The sequence below is a fragment of the Plecotus auritus genome (genome assembly GCF_963455305.1).
Source record: "Plecotus auritus genome assembly, chromosome: 8".
NCBI lineage: Eukaryota > Metazoa > Chordata > Mammalia > Chiroptera > Vespertilionidae > Plecotus > Plecotus auritus.
The window spans coordinates 55,816,181-55,835,723 of NC_137782.1; the positions used below are offsets into that span (position 1 = coordinate 55,816,181).

Consider the following 19,543-nt stretch of genomic DNA (forward strand, 5'->3'; position numbering starts at 1 on the left):
GATATTTCTAACTCTCTATCCCTCTCCCTTCCTCTCTGTAAAAAATCAATAAAATATATTTTAAAAAAAAATGTTGCCGTCTTAAATCCCTGGAAAGTCATAAGTATCCTTCTTGGAGATTAAGACATTCACTGTAGCCCTGACCAGTGTGCTCTGTGCACTGCAAGGTCGCAGGTTTGATTTCCCCGTCAGGGCACATACCTGGGTTGCAGGTTCGATCCCCAGTTGGGGCATGTGCAGGAGACGACTGTTCAATGTATCTCTCTCACATTGATATTTCTCCCTCCCTTCCTCTCTCCCTCTACAAAAAAATAAAAATAAAAAATCACTCTAGCCCTGCTGAAGATGGGCCCCTAAAGGCAAGCCGGACCTTAGGAGGACATGGAGTGGTGGATGATGACTCCTGTATTGGAGAACAGAGAGCAGAAAGGGAGCAAAGCACAGTGGAATCTATAAATTTCTTTACAAAGTTTTCCATGACAATGATTTAGACACATATTATAATGTTTCTGTATTTGTTTGTAATCGGTGTCGGGAAAGTGAATTTTAATGATTTCCAGGAGATTCTAAGTTAGAAAAACAAAGTACAAAGGAGCATATATATTCAACTTCTGTATAAGAAAGATAAAAATAAATATGTATATCTGCTTATCTTTATAAAAAGAATAAACAGAACACAGTGAAGCTGATTACCAACCAGAGGTGGGTTGGGACAAGAAGGGCCTATGTGAGGAAGAGCCACTTGGCTAAGTACCTTTTAGCAATGTTTTGACTGAGGAGCATGTTAATGTTCTACATATTTAAAAAATAAATTCGAATCAATAAAACGTGAAGGTGGGGAAAACCCTAAAACTGAAAGCAAAATAAAATGAATGAACCCAACTGCATTTCAAATGAGTAAAACAACCACAATGAAGAGGGGAAGAAGGAGAAAAAAATCCAGGGAACAATGGAACTATTTTACTACAAATGCTCAGTCTTAGACAAAGTGTGGGAGAAAGGCAAAAAAAAAAAAAAAGAAAAATCCTAAAATATTTTAGTATGTTTTTCATAGTGATATTGGCAGAGCAATTCTGAAAAAATTTTAGATGTGTGTTAGCATTAAACAAATGAATAAATGTATTGATATGGGGAGCCAGGCTTCTCACTAAGGAAGAAGGGACCTACAGGTAATATGGAATGGGAGAAAGTGTGGGGATCAATTGGAATTGGAAGTATTGGTATGAACTCATTTCTGAAATATGTGCATGCAGAGGCATTCTCATGTAACATATATGCATGTCTATGTGTTTGTATGTGTAAGATATCTGCATATACATGTCCACCAACAGGCCAAGAACTCAAGCCACTCCAGTAGCAATGAGCACTCTGGTGCCCAGATCTTGGTCTCTAATATCATTCCCCACTAGAAGTAACAGGACTGGGCAGAAGAAGAGATGCATTAAGCCTGGAGCATATTGTTCCTGCCGCAAAGTATATAGAAATGCTCAAAGAATGTTGTGGACCTGTCACAAGGACATATGTGCCAGCTTGAAGGGACTCCCACTGGGACAAGTTGAACAGGAAAGTAATTATGGACAACAAGGTATTAAAAACCTTTGGAAAAAAATAGAGTGTATGCATTCATAATGAGAACCAATGGATAAATAGACAAATTAAAGCCGATAAGGGAGACACTTCTTACAGTGAAATGCTCAAGCGACTAATACATGCAGAGGGAATGCTGGAGCTGGGGTGTCATCCTGGCGTAGACATCGTAACGATGGGATCAGGCAGTATCCTCAGTGTTTGCCACATCTAGGAGGGAGTTTTGATAAGGAGCAAGACGTTGGCATTGTCTCCCCACAGATTGCAAGTTTAAAAAAAAATGCAGTGGAGAAATCAGATGAAAATTAAAACACACTGAGGAGTGGAGGATGTCTGTGCCTCCAGATGTGATGTCCTGGGAAGGATACAGCATCATCTGTGCAGTTTCCAGCAAGGATGCATCACCTGGAGTGCTCAGCGTGCCTTCGAGATCCTCGGACTTGCCTCACAGCATGTCCCCCAAACGCCAGTCCTCGCTCCCACCTCAAACAAAGAAAGAAGAAACCGAAACTGGTTCCAGTCCCCAAGCCAGAGAAGGAGAAGAAGCCGACCCCTCCGGACGTGCCAAAGGAAGAAAAAGAACAGCAAGAAGCGATTGAACATATTGATGAAGTACAAAATGAAATAGACTTAATGAACAAGCCAGTGAGGAGATTTTGAAAGTAGAACAGAAATATAACAAACTCCGCCAACCATTTTTTTCAGAAGAGGTCAGAATTGATCGCCAAAATCCCAAATTTTTGGGTAACAACATTTGTCAACCATCCACAAGTGTCTGCACTGCTTGGGGAAGAGGATGAAGAGGCGCTGCATTATTTGACAAGAGTTGAAGTGACAGAATTTGAAGATATTAAATCAGGTTACAGAATAGATTTTTATTTTGATGAAAATCCTTATTTCGAAAGTAAAGTTCTCTCCAAAGAGTTTCATCTGAATGAGAGTGGTGATCCATCTTCAAAGTCCACTGAAATCAAATGGAAATCTGGAAAGGATTTGACGAAACGTTCAAGTCAAACACAGAATAAAGCCAGCAGGAAGAGATAGCATGAGGAACCAGAGAGCTTCTTTTCCTGGTTTACTGACCATTCTGATGCAGGTGCAGATGAGTTAGGAGAAGTCATCAAAGATGACATTTGGCCAAATCCTTTACAGTACTACTTGGTTCTTGACATGGATGATGAAGAAGGGGAAGGAGAAGATGATGATGATGATGATGAAGAAGAAGAGGAAGGGTTGGAAGATACTGATGAAGAAGGGGATGAGGATGAAGGTGAAGAAGATGAAGATGATGATGAGGGGGAAGAAGGAGAGGAAGATGAAGGAGAAGATGACTAATGAACACTGATGGATCCCAAACTTTTTTAATTTTCTCCAGTCCCTGGGAGCAAGTTGCAGTGTTTTTTTTCCTTTTTCTTTTTTTCCCCCTTATTGTGCTCAGTCGCCCTGTTTTTGAGGTCTCTTTTTCTCTCCTTTACACCATGGTTCTCACCTTATTTGCGGGGGATGTACCTTGAGCAGAATACAGTGGGAAAAGAATCTTTGCCCCTTTCTGTTCCAAATTCGTTTTTATCCCTTCCTGTCTCAAGAAAAACTTAATGGAATCAACACCACCGGGGTGCTCTGTGGGAAAAAAGAAAAACCTTCTGCTCCCTTAGCTCTGCTGGGAGTTGGAGGTTGCTAGGCCCCTGTGTAGGAGTGCATAGAATTCTAGCTTTTTTCCTCCTTTCTCTGTATATTGGGCTCAGAGATTACACTGTGTCTCTATGTGAATATGGACAGTTAGCATTTACCAACATGTGTCTACTTTCTCTTGTTTAAAAAAAGAAAAAAAAAAAACTTAAAAAGGGGGGAGGGGTTATAGAAGGTGAGCAAAGGTGGGTTTGAGATGTTTGGGTGGGTTAAGTGGTCATTTTGACAACATGGCTTCTCCTTTGGCATGTTTAATTGTGATGTTTGATGGACATCCTTGCAGTCTAAGATGACACTTTTAAAATAAAATTCTCTCCTAATGATGACTTGAGCCCTGCCACTCGATGGGAGAATCAGCAGAACCTGTAGGATCTTATTCGGAATTGACATTTCTCTATTGTAATTTTGTTCCTGTTTATTTTTAAATTTTCTTTTTGTTTCACTGGAAAGAAAAGATGATGCTCAGTTTTAAACATTAAAAGTGTACAAGTTGCTTTGTTACAATAAAACTAAATGTGTACACACACACACACACACACACACACACACACACACACACACACACAAAAGGATGCATCGCCTGGATTCAATCATGAGGAAGCATCAAAGCTCAAATGAGGAACATTCTGTTTTGTTTGTTTCTTTTTAAAAAGGGTGGGGGGGTGGGGGTGGGAACTGTACTCTTTAAAAATGTCAGTGTCATCAATGACCAAAAAAAAAAAAAAAATAGGTTATGGGAATGTTCCAGATTAAAGGAACTGGCCATTTAACATAATTCCTGATTCTAGACTGGATTCTGTCCGGGAGGCAAAATCCTATATAATAAAAGGCTAATATGCAAATAGGCTGAACGGCAGAACTACCGGTCACTATGGCACGTACTGACCACCAGGGGGCAGATTCAATGCAGGAGCTGTCCCCTGGTGGTCAGTGTGCTCCCACAGTGGGAGCGCTGCTCAGCCAGAAGCCAGGCTCACGGCTGGCAAGCACAGCGGCAGTGGTGGTGGGAACCTCTCCCCGCTCCATGGCAGTGCTCAGGATGTCTGACTGCCAGCTTAGGCCCACATCCCCCAAGGGCTCCCGGACTGCAAGAGGGCACAAGCCGGGCTGAGGGACCCCCCACCCCCGAGTGCACGAATTTCATGCACCGGGCCTCTAATAATACTACAAAAGACATTGTTGGGTCAATGATAAAAGACTATTAGATAGCCTATTAATGGTAAATTGTCTTATGTCACTAACTTATGATTATGGCTATGTAAGGAAATGTAAGAGACTATCCCTGAAGGATTTAGGGTAGGGCATGTGCTGTAACTTATCCTCAAATGGTTTGGAGGGAAATTCACACACATGCACGAAAGTGACCTAAGATTAAAGCAAATAGTGTAAAATGTTAACAGGTGAATCTGGGTCAACAAAAAAAACAAACAAAAAAAAACACGATTCCTGTTGTAGAAATGGTCCATGGTTCCATAGATGGTATTTTTCTTTGACCTTTTTAAGAAATTTATGACAAATTTGTGGCTATCTTATTATTCTAATTCAGATCACCCTATATTGATTAACTGAGAGGATGCCTTTGGCAAATAAAGAATTTGAAAATTACCCAGATCTATCTATCCTGCCAGTTGACATTCTTGGTCCCATGCTAAAAGGGGACAAGTGAGCAAGAGTGTGTGAGTTAAAAACACCAATTGGGAGCTAAACAGACTTTGAATGCAATTCCAGCTTGCTACTTGTTAGTTGTATGATACTGAGGGAATCACTTAGTCTTCTCTAAGCCTCAGTTTCCTTTTTTATAAAACAGGAATAGTAAGAGTATTTGAGGGGTCCCAATTCAGTTCCTGAAAGGGCTAGGGAGGGGTCCAGGCTGGCTGGGTGGGGAGTTTGGCACTCAAAAGGGGCAGTTACTACCCAGGCCCCATAGATAGTCGTCTTGTTCAAGTGTTGCCAGATTTATCTATTTAAGAAAATTTCAGAAATCTGGATTTCATGCAAATCAACAGATTTTTAAATGCACCGAACTACAGTTTAAGTAAACAAGAAGATCTCATTGAGCCAAACAACACACAGCTGCAGGTTGCCTTCAGCTGCCACGTATGGGTTTCTGCTCCAACTCCAGTGGGCACGTGGCGAGTGCCACGTGTGTCCTGGGAAGTCCGGCTCCCGTGAGATGGTCGGGGGTTGGTGCCATTGGAAGAGCACCACTGAGGCAGTAGAGGACGGGGGAGGAGAGAGAATTTAAGACCTGGAAATGAATGGGGTAGTGACCACTTCGGCCCATTCTTTCAACAGTTCAAAGTGAAAAACTCCCTGTGGGAGCTTGCCTGTGTAAACAGGTGAGGCCATCAGGTGATCAGGAAGGGAGCCCAGCCTGGGACCCACAGATAGTGAAGCAATCAATCGTTAAACATGCAGATAATCAAGGATTAACTTGATGAAGCAGTCCATGTGAAGTTGCCAAAAACTATAGGAAATTTTATCAAGGATGTTCGTCTCGGTAGGAAAAAAAATGGGAAGATTTCGTCTCTGTTATCATCTTCGTCGTCCCAAATGTTGATGTGGTTTTTATAATGCACAGAATTTTACTTTTACATTCCGATGTGATCATAGGACCCATTTAATAAAGTAATTTCGATAGGAGTGTAACGTGTGACTATAAGAATCCGTTCGGCTCGGGTTCTCCCATGTACAATTACACATTGTTGATAAACAGCTTGAGACTATTTTGGGCTGCCTGGTGTAGTGTGTCTCTTGTTGGCAAGACGTACACCGTATATTGTGGCAGAGGTGTCGGATGTAGACAGTTTCTGTTTCTGAAAATAACACTTTCTCTTTCTGAAAAATCCCACTTTTATTCATTCTGCAAAGATAGGGACTGTGAGGCGTTGGGTGTATACAGTATTTTACTTTCTAGAGTGTGGGTTTTGTAACGCTTTTCCCCTTTACTCGGGAGATCGGACGGGGAGGTAATGGATACACCCCAAGCTGCTTTGTTGAGAGCAGCTGGGAGAGTAAAATATTTAATGTCTCTCTCACTACTAGGGTGACATTTTCCTGCAGCCCGAGCATAACAGGTTACGAGCTGGGTATTCCCCTGGCTATCAATGATTCAACAAACGAAGGTACATTTGAGCCTCGGCATGAGCTGGAGTACTTCTCAGCTGTTCCCGAATTGAGGTCTGCTCACACATTCTTCTCCTGGTGTTTAGTCCTCTCCCAGGAGAATAACGACGACCAGTGTTTATTGTGCTCTTCCTTGGGGTCTGGTTCTGTTTCAGGAGCTTTCGATATATCCGCTCATTTCATCCTCACAGCAGCCCTAAGAGGCATGTGCTATTATTTTACCCATTTTACAGATGAGCAAACCAAGCAACAGCAATGTTATTAAATGAGCTTTCGTGAGGTCTCCCAGCTGGCAGTAAGTGTGGCTCTAGAGCCCACACTCTTTGCCACTGGAATGAACTGCGGGCAGGCTGAGGATGCCGGGTCACTGCACAGTGAAATGGCCTTGACAATTGGAGACTTGGGACTTGGCTCCAGTCTCATCCCTATTGCAACCCACTTTGTGACCTTGGGCACTCCATACAACCTTTCTCAGCTTAGTTTGCTCATCCATGAAATGAGGATAATGACAATATTTCCTTCCTCACACATTGGGGGAGGAAAAAAATGTGATGAAGGATGGGAACAGTATTTCAGCAAAAAGGATTCAAAGAAAAGAGTTAAAATGCACAAAAACAAGTTCTTAGTGATCCAAAGAGCAAATATGCCTCCTCAGGTACCATACAGGTGGGGCTGCCCTAATTTATACAATGTTGTAACTCTGTGACATTTTTACTTCATGAACTATTTAGTGAAATTCCCTTTTTACTTTATTAAATATTCAATTTTCTTTAAAAATATTCTCCTTTTAGCTATGAAAAGCCTTGTTATTTAATATCTGAGGTCTTAAGATGGACCAGTGGCCACACAAAGCACATGGTACCTTCTGAACCTATATTGTGAATTAGGGTACATGTGCTACATAAGAGGGTGACTTAGTGTTAATACATTGGTTTATTTTAAGACTAGTTTTTTGTTTCTTATTTTTTAAATATTTTTTATTGATTTCAGAGAAGAAGGGAGAGGGAGCAAGAGATAGAAATATCAATGATGAGAGAGAATCATTAATCAGCTGCCTTCTGTGTGCTACCTACTGGGGATCGAGCTGGCAACCCAGGCATGTGCCTTGACCAAGAATCGAATCATGACCTCTTGGTTCATAGGTAGACGCTTAACCACTGAGCCTTGCCGGCTGGGCTTGTTTCCTTTTTTTTTTAATTGAGGAAGATTTTAAACATATATAAAAACAGGCCTGGCCGGTGTGACTCAGCAGTTGAGTGTAGACCCAGAAACCAAGAGGCCACAGATCAATTCTGGTCAGGGCACATGTCCCAGCCACTGTTACAGGCTCAATGCCTAGTAGGGGACATGCAGGAGGAAGCTGATAGATGATGTTTCTCTCTCTCTCTCTCTCTCTCTCTCTCTCTCTCCCTTCCTCTCTTTAAAATCAATTATATATATATATATATATATATATATATATATATATATATATATATTTAAAAAGCATATAAAAACAAATATAATGAACCCCTTTTGTTCATGGCCATGGCCCTCTGTCTCCCTCCCCGATATTATTTCAAAGCAAACACAGCCATTGCATCTTTTCATTCAAACTGGTTTTTCAATTTGAGTTTGTTTCACTTGGTCATACCAGGATAAAGATTGTTTGCTATGCGGACTTTGAGGAAAGCAAAAATCTGCATTGCAGTTTGAGTAATTAGGTCACTAACTATAACTCCCCCAGATGACACACAGTGATAGTTTTGTTGGTTTTTTTTCATTGGGGTCCACTTTTACATGGTCTTGGAGCTATTATCACCTAGAAAATATATGGTTCTCTGGAACCTGACCCCAGTGGCAAGAGACAGGGCGATGGAGGGGAAAGGATGCAGGACTTGGACTCAGAGGATGAGACCTGATTCTAGTCTTCTCCCTGTTGAACTCTGAGAACCTGGATACAATGTTGACCTTGAATCTTGATGCTTCATTTATAACGTTCATTCACTTAGTAATTCTTTATGAAAGGTCTGCTGTGTGTCAGCCACTGTTCTGAGCCTTGAAGATATCAGAGAACAAAATAAAAAGAATCTACTTTTCAGTGTTATTGTATAGGTCAAGTACATTGATCTATATGTGAAAATGTTTTGCAAATTCTGAAATAAAATATCCAGGTTACTATTACACTTATTTTCTTACTCTGCTTTTCACTTGAAAACTTCAGTTCCCAAATATTCTAGGCTTATAACAATCTCTCTATATAAAAGCTGAAGTGACCGTTTGACCATTCAACCAGTAGCTATGATGCGCATTGACCACCAGGGGGCAGACGCTCAACACACAGGCATGGAAACATGGAACAGACTGATGAATCTCAGAGGGAAGGTGGGAGGAGGAAGGAGAAGAGATTAACCAAAGATCTTATATGCATACTAGAGGCACGGTGCATGGATTCACCAGTGGGGTCCCTAGGCCTAGCCTATGGATTGGGCCAAAACTGGCCCAGTGGTGCACAGATTTCTGCACTAGTTGGGTCCCTCAGCCTGGCCTGTGCCCTCTCACAATCCGGGACCCCTTGGGGGATGTCAGACTGCCAGTTTCGGCCTGATCCCCGTCAGCCAGGCTGAGGGACCCCACTGGTGCACGAATCTGTGCACCAGGCCTCTAGTTTATAATAAACTACTTAAGTTTCATTGAGGAGAAAGATATCACTAATTCGATCATATCTACACTGTCTTGCTGCATTTCTGATGAAATAGATCAGGAAGTTGCTCACACGGTGGATGGATACTTGAATCCCAGTACTGAGCACTCTGGTTTGACATAATATCAAAACTGAGCTTCACAGGACCCTACAAAGTAGGCATTATCTTCATTTAATAAGTGAAGGGTCTTAGAATATTTGTCCCAAAGTTCTATAGGCTGTAAGTGGCAGAGCTGGGATTTTAGCCCTGTGTATCTTGTTGTCTGTCTTCAGACAGGGAGCGCTTAACCATTTCCTGGTTCTGCCTCACTTGGGAAATAAGAGAAGCAGGGCTTGGTCCTGAGCCTTTGAAATTTACACTCTATTGAAGACAAAAAAAATTAAAAAAACACAATACAAGGCAGAATAGAGAGTGGGCAGAGCAGAAAGTAACTTGTTCAAGTGCAAATGAAAAGCCATTACTTGAGGATTTGAGGATCTGGAAAAGAATGAGAGTGCCTGTGGCCTTTGTGTGCCCCTGGGTGGAGGCGTGAGGTGGATGGAAGAGGAGGAATCTGTGGTGGGTGGGGCCAGAGCAGATACCCTGAGCCTCTAATTTCTAATATAGATGTGAAACTCCACTAATTTCCATAATGAAGCATGTCCGAAATCATCTGTCACCAGCTTTTGAAGACAACTGAGTAACCTCACAGATTCCCCACCTGACCTACAATCCCACCTGAGTGTCATTGATTCATTTCAGAATATATTGAACATTAATAATTGTATTTGTACCTGTTCTAGAGAGCAAAACATACGTCCCATTCAAATAATTCCTCACTTATTGATAGCCTAAGTGTTTAGAACCTGACAAGCTTGAATAATATGTAAATCCTCCTGTGATATCTGCAAACATCCTTAGGACAACATTGTTTTCTGTGCATGGGGTTTAGAAAGCTAAGCTGCAAATTCACCATAGTCAGGTCTCCTGGGTGAAGGAGGAAGAGAGAGCTGAGGCCTCTGAGCATGGGTTGGGCTTGTAGCCAGTGATGAGCCCAGAGACGCCCTTGCTGGGGCAGGTCTGGCGGAGGAAACTTAGACACTCCTGTTAATTGACTTGTTCAAAATCTGACAGCCAGAAAAGTTAGCATTGTGACTGTCTGTAGGAAACCCTGGAGACCATATGAGCCAAATGCAAGTGCTTCCAAGGGACATATACAATATTAATCACATGTTTGCTGTATGGTCTTGGTCCAAAACTTCAGGTGTGAATTCACCTGTGTGGGAAGAGTTTGTAATCTAAGTTGAGCCCTCTAAATTGACTAAATACAGCAGAGAGGAGAGTGTGAAGCATCAGATGTGGCCTTTGTCCCTAAACTTCTGGGACCCAGAGTTTATGAAGGTGTTAACTTCCAAATGGAATGAGAAATAAGGCTCTGTGACCAATCAGAGGTGTTTATGAGACCATGGCAGTGTCTAGAAAAGATCTAGAAGTTGTCCTAAGTATACTCGATATGCCAATCAGATATGGTGCCATGTAGACCTTGAAAGGTATTTACCCATGAATATTTGGAACAAACCTGATGCATGGAGGTTTAGTGAAGGTCAATGTTTGGAGTCTCTACAGGCACATAGTACAGGTCAGAGCAGCTCTTAAAGGACAAGACAGATGCGGACTGGACTCCAGGCACCTCGTGATCTTGAGGAGAGAATTGGAATCTGAGGTGTACTGATGGACTGGGAAAGAGCGATGATACAAAGGACAAAAATTGGTATGTTTCATCTCTCTTGCTCTGCCTGACATGCAAACCATCCCATCTCTGTGCTCAGAGATGGCCTCTGGATGAAACGGACCAGCTTTCATGCTACTGTTTTTGGTTTTGCAGTCACTTGCAAAGAGATAGGGTGATAGCAAATCAAGTGTGGGTGAGCATGGCGGTAAAGACATTAATACCCCGATACAACTCTTCTTCCCCTTGAAACAGCTCTGTGACATGTTTTAAGGGAGTTGGGGGCAAACAGGACTGGTTGAAATTTCACTGTGTGACCCTGGAGAAGTCACCTGACCTCTGTAGGGCCCACAAAATGAGGATAATCCTTCCTTTTGGGAATGTTGTAAGGATTCCATAAAGTAAGCTCAGCATATAAGTGACTGTTCAGTAGTCTTCAACAAGGGGTGGGGAGTTATCACCAACTGTTGATTATTTTGGAATGAGAAACACACATTGGATCTCTTCTTTCAGAGCAAAAATTCAGTTCTAAAGTATGCATACATATTATCTACAGAGCTGCAGTAATAGGATTCCATTCTGATTTCTGTCTTTCCCCCTTTTCATATTAATATTGTTTCTATGGCTGTTGCTAGATGAACATCATCGTTTATAAAACCATTATCCTGTTAGACTTTCAGGTGACTTTTATTCCTGCTTTTTAAGCTAACAATGACAATCAAACATTTTGCATCAATAGTTATTTCACTCTTTATTTCTGTTGGAAGGATTTCTGTAGATGAAGTTGTTGGGTCAGACGTTACAAATATCTGTAGTGTTCTTGGTACATAAAGTGTTGCTCTACTGTTTTCTAAAGAAAAGAAGCAGCTTCCATGTCAGCAGCAATGTGTATGTGTCTGTGTGTGTGAACACTCATTCCGCTTGGCCACCACCAGCATTTGATGTCGTCACTGAATATTGTTAACCTAATGGGCATAAAAAGGGATCGGATGCTTTCATCAGTCTGCCTTTCTTGGATTGCTAGGAAAAGTAATCTTTCCCATATGTGTGCGTGGTTTCCATTTACACATCACATCTGCCCCTCCTACTACCCATTTATTCTGACCAGCCGCTGCTGTTGAATCTGAACGGGGCATATAAGTGGTCACTCTGTAGGTTGAAAATTTCCAGGTTCACGTTCAGGTCTGACACTATGCTGATTCTTGTGTTTTCCTGTAGTGTCATCTGCGTTAAATGCATCTAGCAATACCTTGGTTACTCTTCAAACATTAAAATTAATTCAATTTGAATTGTTTTACCTTGGAGGTTCTGCTTCCGGGCAGCTGTCCCTTGTAAAACCCCTATGATTTTATATCATTTAAGCATGAATAAAATTTATAAGCCTAATCAGGGAGGCAGTAGTGATGAAGTAAAAATGGAGCCATTGTCCCTAACAAGTAAGCATGAAGCTTGAATGTGAAAATAACAATGCTTTTCTCCTGGTAACTTTCAGTGTTTCTTATAAAAAATAATTGTGGATTGAGACTGAGTCTCCAAAATAAACATCTGAGGAATTCTGGCATTATTATCCTATGGGAACCAGTTCCAGTCTTCTGTTTACTTCTTTTCTTAGTTTTCCAGACAAAAGAAGGGCAGCCCCACCCAGACTTCATTTTATACACATTTTCCTGGTTGCCACCACCCTAACTCAGGCCTGTGTTCCTTCTTGATGCAGCTGCGCCCACTGAGTGTTGCTGCCGGCCCCGCTGCAGAGCTGCTAGGTTCTATAGATGACACAACGGTGACTGGGAGACTCAGTGTCCACTGTGACCTCTGGACGGTCTCCCTGCCTAGCTCTCAGCTTCCTGGCCTCCCGCATTCCCTCCTCTATCAGGTTCATCTTCCTGAAGCACCTTTTGGATTGTATTTCTTTCCTTGCAGACGCCTTCAGTGGTTCCTCCAGCTGCAGGAACAAAGCCTTGCCAAGGCCTCATGGACCAGGGAAAGTGACTCCGGTCAGCCTCCACCAGCTCATGTACCCCTAAATCTCAGCTGGGCGGGTGACTCGGATCCTACGTCTTATTTGAAAAGCTCTCTCTCATCCCCCCTGAATTCTTGCTCACACCTGTGACTCCTATATGACCCAGCTCAAAACACCTAGGAAATGATTATTGACTTATGTACGCTCTATCGTGATAGAAATTGGGAACCATTTACGATTTTGGCACACGTAGGAGGGACCTGTCTGTAGATTACAAGGTAGCTTTATTTTGCTTGTCAGTTTCTCCATTTCCTTTGCTTAGGTTTTTCTTGTGACTAATGGGGCTTTAAGTTGGTATGGAGAGGGGACAGCAGTTGACACTGGCAGTTGTGGAGCAGGCCCTGATGCCCCCAGACAGAGCTCGAGTTCTAGGCTGAATCCAGATGCTTTCACTGTGCCACATCTGGACAGACTTGGCTCTGCAGTGAGGCGCCCGCATCCAATCCCAAACCATCTTGGGTCTTAACCCCTTCCCTGTTCCCATTGGTAACATGGCCATGATAGTGCGTGGCCACACATCTCAGAATAATTCCATGATAATTATGAAAAATACTTAGAGAACTCTTAAGGGCTGCCTGACATTGATGGGAAATATCATCAGCTTTAGTAGGATGTGATGGGGAGCCCACAGCAGAGGTGGACCACATTACCCAGAAATCATTTCAATTTAACAGGAAGGTCCAAGTTTGAAACTCCCCTGTGCCTTCCAGTGATAACAATGGAAGCTGTGAGAAGTGAAATGGTGGTCAGTCTTCTCTGTGGCTGAGGGTTCCGGGGTGGACTTTCGGAGGAATAGAGGATGGAACTGTGGACCCAGAGGAGCCTCTTCTATCATGAGTAAAGGTCTGGGCTTAGTTCACATTAGTTACCCCAGGCTTCTAAGTTTTCTAGGCTTCAGTTTAGGAGGAAATAAAATATATAACCCTCTTTGTCCTGGGAACAGTAATCATGTTGTTTCTATAACGGTATAAAGTTTAAATTTAATCTAGATCCTAGATATGCTTTATTACTATTGCTTCATGAGATTCTTTGTCTAATTACAACTGTCATCAAGCTTGTCAGATTATGCTCTCGAGAGTATTGGGCAGATTCCAAACAGGGTGTGGCTTGTGTCCGGGTAACAGGTTCCCGCTGCTTCTTAGATGAGGCTGTTCTTCAGAATATGTTTGAAACAATAGTGGCCATAGAATTATTATTACCATGGAGTTATTATTATTTATGATTAATGATATGTGTATTAGTTATCTGTTGCTACATAACGAGTTATTTCAAAACATGGCAGCTGAAAACGACCCACATTTGTTATCTCATAGTTGCCGTTGATCAGGAATCTGAGCACTGCTTAATTGGGTTCTCTGCTTCAGGGTCTTTCCCAAGGTTACAATTAAGGTGTCAGCCCAGGTTGGGATCTCATCTGAAGGCTGGAGTGAGGAAGGGCCCATGTGGTTGGTGGCAAAATTCATTTCCTTTTTTTCTTTAAAAAATATTTATTTTTTCCAAGTTTTATTGAGACATAATCTACACTAATGAAAGAGAAAGATGCAAATTGACCGTATCTCTGCAATGCCCACAAGCCAATCAGGAGTGAGTATGCAAATTAACCCAACAAAATGGCTGGTTAATTTGCATATGCAGGCACGGAGCAAAGACTGAAGGCTCCGCCCAAGTGAAGACTGAAGACTGAAGACTGAAGGCTCAAGGCTCTGCTGTGGCCGGAGCCAAACCTGAAGGCTGAAGGCTGAGGGCTTGACTCTGCTGCGGCCGAAGCCAAGCCTGAAGGCTGAAGGCTTGGCTCCACTGCGGCCTGGGTCCTGGGTGCCAGAGGAAAACCGGTGCCGGCAGCCGGGGGAAGGAAGGCCTATTGTACAAATCTTCATGCAATGGGCCTCTAGTTACTAATAAAAGGGTAATATGCAAATTGGTCAGGATGCCCTCACAGTAAAAACTGAACAGCAGGCTGCGTGGGGCAACCAGGACGGCAGAGGGTTAGTGAGATACAATCAAATGACTGAACAGCAGGCTGCGTGGGGCGACCAGGCTGGCAGGGGGGGCAGTGAGGGGTGATCAGGCCGGCAGAGGAAGGCAGTGAGGGGCAACAAGGCACGCAAGGGGGGCAGTTGGGGGCAACAAGGCCAGTGGGAGGGGGGCAGTTGGGCAACCAGGCCGACGGGGGGGGGCCACGAGGGGTGACCAGGCCAGCAGGGGGGCAGTTGGGGGCGACCAGGTGGGCAGGGGGGGCAGTGAGGGGTGACCAGGCCGGCAAGGGGGGCAATTGGGGGAACCAGGCAGGCAGGGGGGGGGGGCAGTAGAGAGGGTGCAGGCTGGGCTGAGGAGACTCCCCCACCCTGTGCACAAATTTCGTGCACCGAGCCTCTAGTCTATAATTATAAAAGCATAATATGCTAATTAGACCAGACAGCTGAACGACCTTCCGGATGTAATTCTGGATGTAATTCCAGACATCCTTCCGGACAAACCGCGGTGGCAGGGGCCAAGGCAGAGATGATTAGGGGCAATCAGGCAGGCAGGCAGAGGGGTTAAGGGCCAAGTGCACAAATTTCATGCACTAGGCCTCTAGTATACTAGTAAATTTGTATTAGTTTAAGTCGTACAACATAATGACTTGACATCTGCATAAAGTGCAAAATGATCACTATAAGTTTAGTTAACATTCATCACCTCACATAGTTACATATTTTTTTCTTGTGAGAACTTTTGAGATTGACTCTTTTAGCAACTTTCAGATGTACAGTACAGCATTGCCAGCTATGGTCACCATGCTGTATGTGTACAAAGTTCATTTCCCTGAGGGTTGTTGGACTGAACACCCTCAGTTCCTTGCTGCCTGGTGGCTGGATGCTCACTCCATTTCTTGCTATATTTGTCTCTCCATAGAGCAGCTGCTTTCTCAGAGTCAAGAAGGGGAGAGAGCTGGCTGCCAAGAAGGAAGTTACAGCCTCCTGTAACCTAATCATGGAGGAGACATCCCCTTTTCTGTTGGATGAAAGCAAGGCATTATGTCTAGCCCCCTCTCATGGGGAGGGGTTACACAGAAAGAGGTGGGATCAGTGAAGGTGTCTTAAATTCTGCCTGCTAGAGTTGTAACTTATTATATTTAGTATAGAGCATATAATAAAAAGCATACAGAGTCTAGAAAATATAAAAATATAATATACAAATTTATTATATCATGTGTGTTATATATTTGTGTTATCTTTAATACTAATAAGCAAATGAAATGAAGAAAACACATTCCAGCCCTAGCTAGTTTGGCTCAGTGGATAGAGCGTAGGCCTGTGGACTGAAGGGACCCAGGTTTGATTCCAATCAAGGCCACATGCCTGGGTTGTGGGCTCAATCCCCAGTAGGGGGTGTGTGCAGGAGGCAGCCAATCAATTATTCTCTCTCATCACTGTTGTTTCTGTCTCTCCCTCTTCCTTCCTCTCTGAAATCAATAAAAATATTTAAAAAAAAAAAGAAAAACACATTTCAGAAATATCCTTTCTTGTTGAGGACTTTAAAAGCTGTAAAAAAAACAAAAACAAAAACAAAAAACGATGACAAAGAATGAACACAAATGAATACTGTGAACTTACTTCCTGTCTAAGCTTGGGTCTCCCTGGACACAAATCAAGTTACACAACAAAGATATCATTGATCGGGGATTCTTGGCCTCTCCTGGCCCAAGTTCTCGTTGTTGCTGTGTATGCACACAGATCATATCCCAGCAGTGACAAAACTCAACTATTTTTGTCCCCATTTTCCCTTTATTTGAATCTGGAAACCTGTGTTCGCAAAGAAAGTTTGAGCTCTCATTCCTTCTAACTTCAGAGTTTTATTGCAAAGGCAGAAAGTTTATTCCTTCTACCTGGATTCCCTTTTTTTCTCTCCTTCAACACCTCCTCCCCCACAAAGGGGACAGAGGATTTCATAGTCAAGTATTTGAAGATGACAAATGATGGATGTTAGGAGTTCAAGTTTGGAAATCCTGCTGTTTACCCCTCCTGTCTTCTGGGGTTCATGACTAAGAGGGCTGAACACTATAGGAGGCAGGATGGGAAACGAGGCACTGCTGTATTAAATGCTGGAAAAACCCCTAATTGAGCTCTGGTGTAAATAAGGCCTCATGGTTCCTATTCTTCCCTCTGTTTCTTCCCCCACACCAGACTCATTTTAGAAAGCCTGTAGAAAGGTCTAGAGTCTGCTAACCAGACAGATGCATGGTGGGGACAGAACAGAGAGGAGGGGGACACTGGCGTTACTACTAGAAGGCAGACCCCATCCTGGGGTGTTGCCCACATGGAGATGTCAGGTGGAAATAGCCCACACAGCAGCCTGAACATGTGATAGAGTAACATGACTCCCTTAGTGCTGCAAGCTCGGGGCCCTCCCTTAGGGAGCAGCAGGTAAGGGGTGGACGGGAGGGCTGAAAGGTTTTGTCTGCCTTGGGAGATAGTCTTTGAGGCTTTATTTTGAAAATCTGTGTCTTTCCTGAGCACTGAGAAGGAGGGGTGGGAACCAGCCTGCGGAAGGTCATCGCAGGAAGTCCAGTCAGAGTTCACTTGTAGCGTTTTAGGAGAGAGAGGATGGTTGTCTGCATTAGGGTGGTGGCTGTGGAAATAGAAGAGAATGGATGGCAGGGGTGTGTTTGGGGAGAAATGACTATGTCTCATAGCTGTCAGGCATTGTTCATTTATCTGTACTCCTCCATAGCCTAGAACAGTGGTCGGCAAACTGCGGCTTGCGAGCCACATGCGGCTCTTTGGCCCCTTGAGTGTGACTCTTCCACAAAATACCACATGCGGGCGCACACGTACAGTGCGATTGAAACTTCGTGGCCCATGCGCAGAAGTCGGTTTTTGGCTCTCAAAAGAAATTTCAATCGTTGTACTGTTGATATTTGGCTCTGTTGACTAATGAGTTTGCCGACCACTGCTCTAAGGGGTCTGTTCCCAGGGCCTAGTGTAGTAGCCTCACCAAGCAGGTGCTTAAAGGAGGCTGAGGAAACACACAGGTGTCTGCAGTGTGCTGCAGTGGTGGTGAGAATGTTATCGTTTCCAAAGCCAGGGTATACATAGTGCCTGCCTTGTAGGGATCATGGTTGGCAAGGAAGGCTTTGGCTAGGGTTTCAAAGAAATTATTTCTTCCTTGTTTTTCTTTCATTGCCCTAAAGTGACAGAGCTACAGTAGCCCCGCGTGTGGCTGTGTCTGGACTGTACACACATGCAGACATCAGAGAACTTCCCACGCAGCTTTAAGCTCCCTGCCCGTGCCTACTGGGTCGCCTGCACAGATCTGGCCTGTGCGTGCTCTGGTGGGGAGCTGGTTGGTTATGCAAGGCCTTGCTTACTTTGGATCACATACTTGTGGTTGTCAAATCCATTTCTTTTTGTGTATTTGTCTCCTCCCCCACCTCAAAGACTGGACTCAGTGTTAATATGCGAAATAAGCATGGAGATGCTTAGAAGTGATGATATGTTCACTTACAAAATGTATCTATAGAATACGTTTAATGCCACTGACCTGTGCACTTAACAATGGTTTAAGTGGTAAATTTTATGTTGTGTATGTTTTACTACAATAAAAAATGTTTGTATAAAGTGCTCTCAGACTTTATGATATTTTATATGCCCCTATAATGGAGATATTATATCTTGATCCTGCTACTTACCAGCTGAGCCTCAGTCTACTTATCTGTAAGATGGGATGATAATATCTATCTCCCAGGGTTGTCCTGCTTGACATAGTAAGTGCTTACTTAGTAAGTGGTAACCACTTTATTATTTGTGTTCTGAAAGACTTTTGGTGTAAGTTTTGCCTCTCAGAGTTTGGGAATTTTAAAAAGAGAATGTATTAAATTTAAATATTAGCTAAAGCATTGATGCCACTATATTACAAAACCACCAAAAGGCCAATTAAACGCTTGTGAAGTCCCAAGAAATATCCATTTACAAACCCACAGACAGTTGGGAAAGAGGGAAAACGTTTCACTCTGCAATTAAGAGGTTTTATAGCTGAATATGTCTGTGCTTAAGTAGACTCATATTTTATAACTAGAGGCCCAGTGCACAAATTCGTGCAAGGGTGGGGGTCCCTTGGGGTGGCCTGTGGGGATCTGGCCAAAACCCGCAATCCAACACCACCTGCCGCTCCTGCCTGCTGCTCCTGCTCATCCCAGCCCCACTGCGCCTGCTGCGGGCTTGGGCCCAATCAGTCCTGATTGCGAGAGGCTCGCACCACTGCAGCAGCGCTCGCCAGCCGTAAGCCCTGTGCCTGGTGCCCATCCTGTGCCAGCCTGGGATCCAGAGCCATCCCGCTGACATTCGTGCCAGTTGTCGGGAGCCACCTGGTGACCACTTTTATATCGTTTCTTCCTTGCAGAGCGTCTAGGGTGGGGAAGCAACCATGGTGCGCGAGGCCAACTTCCAGGAGGCTGGCAGCACTGTCGGGATTGTGCCAGTGGCACCGGTCCAGCAGTGCCTGGCCCATTCTCTGGAGATTGGACCTACAGGACTACTGAGGGAGGGAGTGGCTGCTGCCAGGCTGGTGGGACGCTGGGACGAGTCGGCAGCTGATCAGCGCTCCCGCTGTGGGAGTGCACTGACTACCAGGGACAGCTCCTGCATTGAGCATCATAGTGACCAGTCGACTGGTCGTTTGGTTGCTTACGCTTTTATATAGATAGATAGCCTAATATTTTTACTCCCAATGATGGGTAGGTGCATTTTA

At 43.7% G+C, this 19,543-nt stretch overlaps 1 protein-coding gene and 1 pseudogene across 2 annotated transcripts in view; both read left to right on the forward strand.

Moving 5' to 3' along the window:
- Positions 1-19,543, forward strand: part of ATP8B1 (ATPase phospholipid transporting 8B1) — a 114,629-nt gene that overhangs the window by 32,457 nt on the left and 62,629 nt on the right. The gene's annotated exons all lie outside the window — the stretch shown is intronic.
- LOC308257420 (protein SET-like) lies at positions 2,040-2,922 on the forward strand (annotated as a pseudogene). The gene has a single exon. The product of its transcript is annotated as a protein SET-like (transcript).